Source organism: Pongo pygmaeus, chromosome 12 (assembly GCF_028885625.2).
Source record: "Pongo pygmaeus isolate AG05252 chromosome 12, NHGRI_mPonPyg2-v2.0_pri, whole genome shotgun sequence".
Lineage (NCBI taxonomy): Eukaryota > Metazoa > Chordata > Mammalia > Primates > Hominidae > Pongo > Pongo pygmaeus.
In genome coordinates, this window is record NC_072385.2 from 34,685,807 (window position 1) to 34,691,579 (window position 5,773).

Here is a 5,773-nt window from a genome sequence, read left to right on the forward strand (position 1 = left end):
TCTATATGTGTGTTCTTGTAAGGGGGGGTTAGGAGCGGTAGGGTTGGGGAAAGCCAGAAGAGATCAAATAATCACAGATATGAGAAACGACATTTTATAGAGGATTCACCTTTCCTCAAATCTTTAGCTGCACATTTTATTTTACTCCATTCTCAATTTTATTAATTATTTAGAGATCTGTGTGGGGTCTATAAATAGTACAGCATACGGATTGAAGAAGCTTAGCAAACCTCACAGTATAGTCAAGCTAGTGAAAATGAAAGATAAAGAGAGAATCTGGAAAGCTGCCAAAGAAAAATGACACTCACTTAAAATGCAATGGTAATTCTAAAGATGGCAGACTTTTCGTCAGAAACTATGGAGGACAAAGACGGCATAAAAACATTTTCAAAGTGCTGAGAGAAAAAGAAAATCACCAACCCAGATAATACCCACAACAGCCAGTGAAATTATTCTTTCAGAATGAAGGTGAAATAAAAAATTTTCAGATAAAATAAAACTATGAGAATTGATGGTCAGGACACCATCCGCACAAAATAAACTAAAGGAAGTTTTCAGGATTAAAGAAAATGATACCAGCGGAAAATTCAAATCTTTGGGAATGAATGAAGTTATAAATGTAGCACAAAAATAAGATAATATTTTTATTAATTCCTTTAAATTACACGACTTGTTTAAAACAAACAATCTAACAATGTCTTAAGATATTTATTATATATAACATAAGAACATTAGCATAAAGAATGGTGAGCTGATAGAAGTAAATCAAAATATATGTTCTTATTTTTCCCTACATTTTAAAGAAGTGATGCCATATATATTCTAACTAAAATGTGGAGAGTTGAAGATAACTTTCTATAATACCTAGAGAATTCTATAAGTAAATAAAGTGAAGATATGTAGCTAAAAAGAGAATAGATAAATTGAAATAAAATTCTGAACAATGCTTTGAATCACTCCAAAAGAAGGCAGAAAAAGAAAAAAAGAAAAAACGGTGGCCAATAGATAAACAAATGATAAAATGAAAGCTCTAAATAGAACCACTAGAAGCACATCAATATTTATATTAAATGTTAATGGATTAAGCACTCTATTAAAAGGCAGATGCTTTTAGAATGAGTGTAAAAAGCAAGGCCTAACAGTTAATGTTATCTATAAAAGATGCACTTTAAATAGAAATAAGTAGCTATGTTGTAAATCCATGGATAAAAAAAGATATAGTATGTAAATAGTAAGTATAAGAAGGCTAGAATGAATATATTGTCAGATAAAATCCACTTGAGACAAAGCACATTACAAAAAACTGATATATTTAATAAAAGGGCCAATTCATAAAGAAAATATAACGATCATAAATATATATGCACTTAAGAGAGGCTCAAAGTATATCACACAAAAATTAGCAGGATTTTATGATCATAGCAGTAGATAGTAACTACTCCAAATGATGGCACATCGAGACAAAAATATCAATGAATACATAGGGAATCTGGGCACTATTTCCTATCTTGACCTAATTGATATTTGTAGAACATTATATGTAACTGCAAAATATGAAATTGATTTCAAGAACTCATTGTATGTTCTAAAAGACAGACAAGTATGTTAAATCATTTAAAACACTCAACAAATTTAAAAATTTTGAGATTATATAGAGTATGTTCTCTGTATACAGTGAAGTTAAATTAGAAACTGATTAAAATTATTTGGAAAAACTCTAAATACGTGAAAATTAAAAAGCAAGGCTCAAAATAATTTATCGAAGAAGAAATGACATGAAATATTAGATAATATATTAAAGTAAATGAAAATAAAATCAAAACCTTTCAAAATTAATGAGATCCACCCATAGAAATCCAATAGAGGAAATGTAAAGGTTTTGATGCATATATTAGATAACAAGAAAAGTCTAGAATTAATGAACTAAACTTTCAGTTTAAGAAGCTGAAGATAAAAATAGTAAATTAAATTTAAAATAAGTAGAAGACAGAACAGAATAAAGATCAAAATAGAAATCAATAACATGCAAAATGGGGACCAATAAAGAAGAGAAAAGAAACCAAAGGCCAGTTATTTGAAAAGATGAATAAACATGACAAAAGTCTAGCTTGAATCAGCAAGAAAAAGTTACAAAAATTGTCATTGGAAATGAAAAAGACGCCATCACCAAATTGTCTACAGATATTAAGAGAATAATAATTTTATGGACAATAAATGTGACATTTTAGATGAAATAGGTAAATTCCTTCAGACATAAATTGCCAAAATCGACACCAGAAAATACAAATAGCACCATATTTATTAATTTTTTAAATATCAAAAACCTACCCTTCGAGAAAACTCTAGGTTTTCTGTAAATTATGTTTTCTTGGCAAATTTTATGAAACAGTTAAGGGGCAATTAACACCAAATTTACACAAACTCTTTCAGAAAATAGAAGAGGGGCCCACAGCCCCCAATTCATTTTAAGAGGCATCCATAAGTGTTACATCAAAACCTGATAAAGATTTTACAAAACAAGAAAATTAGAGACTAATATTCCTCATAAAATGAGATGCAAAGTTACTTAACGAATTATATCACAACCAAAAGGAGTTTAACTCAGGAATCCAAATGTTGTAGGCAGGCTCTATGATGGCTCCTACTAGTCCCTGCATCCTGGTATTCATGGTCTTGTCATCATTTCACATTGAATGTTGGCTGGGTTTAGTGACTCACTTCTAACTTCTGATGTTCTGTTACCAGAAAGTACATTTTTACTTCAGCTTTTGTCTTGCTGTTCTTTCTCCTTCCGTCTCTCTCTCTCTCTTTCTCTCTCTCTCTTTCTGTCTTTAACTGCTCACTCAAAGAAGCCAGCTGTCCTGTCATGAGGCAGTTCTGTAGCAAACAATAGCCAGTAAGAAACTGAGGCCTTCAGCTCAATATCCCGTGAGGAATGGAGGCCCACACATGTAAGCTTAGAAGATCTTTAGATGCAATTGTTGGCCTGAATCCTCATAAGAAACCTTGCACAAAAGCCATCTATCTAAGCTGAACCTGGCTTCCTGACCCACAAAAAATGTGAGATAAATGTTTGTTGTTTTAAAGTGCTGTCTTTTGGGTGTAATTTATTGCAGTTTAACCTTAAAATAATCAAATTAAGATAAATGAAGAACAACTATATTATCATTTAAATAGATATAGAGAAAGCATATAACATGTATGACAACAACTGATGATAAAAAAACTCACTAAGAAAAGTGTGCAACTAATCTGCTTAAAGGTGAAATATTGAAATGTTTCCCCTAAGTCTAGGAACCAGATAAAGATGTGCACTCCCAACACATGTGTTTGATATTTTATAGCATATATATTTAATATCATATATATGGAATGTTTTATATTTCTTTAAAATACATAGATTTTACTTCGTGATGTGTACTTTCACCACTTGTGTATGATATTTTATTGACATCTTGGTGCAGTAAAACATGAAAAAGAAATAAACAAATGTAAAGATGAGAAAGGAAATAATAAGGCTATTTCTATTTGCACATGACAGGATTATTTACATAGAAAGTTGTATTTAGACTCTAGAACCAAGAAGTAAAAATTAGAAATAAGGCATAATAAAAGTTAAATATTTTCAAATTCAGTTGTATTTTTATATACTAACAACTGTCATTTTAACTTTAAAAGCATTTCCATGTGTAATTCTCTGAAAAAACTTAAAACACTCTAGAATAAATTAACGGAAGATGTGCAAGCTATTATTATCAAAACTATGTAACATTGCTGAGAGAAAGTAAAGAAGCCATAAATTAATAAGGTAATGAACCATTGATTGACAGATTCATTATTAAGGTAACATTTGTTCCAGAATTCACCTATGGATTCAAAGCTATCACTTTCAAAATACCACTATTTATTTTATAGAAATTAGCAAAGATATTCTAAAAAATTTTATGATAATGTTAATGATCCAGAATAGATAAATTATTAAAATAAGTTTGGAAGAGTTAAAAATGACCAGATTTCAAGAATAGTATAAGCTTAGTGCAATTAAGCGAGTGAGATTTGCATATTAAAATAAGTATATAGAGGGCTGAGCGCGGTGGCTCACACCTGTGATCCCAGCACTTTGGGAGGCCAAGGCGGGCAGATCACGAGGTCAGGAGATTGAGACCATCCTGGCTAACACGGTGAAACCCCATCTCTACTAAAAATACAAAAAATTGGCCAGGCGTGGTGGCAGGTGCCTGTAGTCCCAGCTACTCGGGAGACTGAGGCAGGAAAATGGCGTGAACCTGGGAGGCGGAGCTTGCAGAGAGCCGAGATCACGCCACTGTACTCCAGCCTGGGGGACAGAGCAAGACTCCGTCTCAAAAAAAAAAAGCAAAAAACAGAAAACAGAAAAAAACAAACAGGCGTATAGATTAATGAAACAGAAGAGGGATTTCAGAAAAAGAAACTCTCATATATGGTCAATTAACTTTTGACAAAGATTTTGAGGAAATTCAGTGGTAAAAGGCAAGTCTTTTTAACAAATTGTGTTGGAACAACTAAATATACATATAGAAAAAGTAGATTTTGACTCCTATGAAACAAAACACATAAATATCAACTCAAAACTCTATTAAGTAGAGATCTAAATGTGAAGGTTAAAATAATAAAACTTTTAATAGAAGAGAAATCAGAAATCTTTACTAACTCAGAGTATGAAAAGATTTCTTAGTACATAAAAAGTATGAATTAAAAAGAATACACTTAATTTTGTTGAAATCAAATTTTTTTGCTCTTAAAAGACAGCATATAAAAGAGGAAAGGCAAGCTATGAAATTGGATAAAATATTTGCAATGACAAATTTCAAACAACAAAATTTTATCCAGTATATATAAATAGTCCATATAACTCAATAATAGAAGATTAAAAACAACCTATAGTAAAATGGGAGAAAGATTTCACAAAAGAAGATACACAAATGTCCATTTAACACATGAAAACAGCATTAGGAATCAGGGAAATGCAAATTACAACTACAAAGAAATATCTCTAAATAGTCAAAAAATAGCTAAAATTTTAAAAGACCAAAAGTACACAGTTTTGATGAAAGCATGGAATAAGTGAAATATTCATATGCTGCTAGTAAGAATGTAAAGTGGCATGATCACTTTGACAACTGTTGGCATCTATAATGGCATATAATTTAGCCATTCTACTCTTAGGTATTTTTCTAAGAGAAATACAAATATACAAATATATATCCACATAAATACTTGTGTAAAGATGTTCAACCTACATTATTCACCGTAGTCAAAACCTGGAACAATGCTAAGTCTTACCAACAAATGAATGAATGAGCTGAGTTACATGTATGGAATGGAATACTCGTTAGAAATACATAGCAGAGGAAAACTGTTACACATAGCAATAAATATCAATTTCCAAAGTATGTGAGTAAAAGAATCAAGACAGAAACAAATACATGCAATACAATTTAATTTGTATATAATTCTAGAAAGTACAAACTGATTTATAGTGACAAAATGATCAATGGTTTCCTGGGCTTGAGATGGAGGGAGTCATACTTCCAAAAAGAAAGAATATTTTTAGAGGTGATAGATTCTTTATATTGATTGTAATCATGTCTTCATGGGCATGTACTTCTGGTAAAATCAATCACACAAATCACACAATTTAAATAGATATGGTACATAAACTTATACAGTATTTAAATCACACTTCAATAAAATTAATTAAACAAAAAATTTAAAACTTGAGTCTAAACCTCAC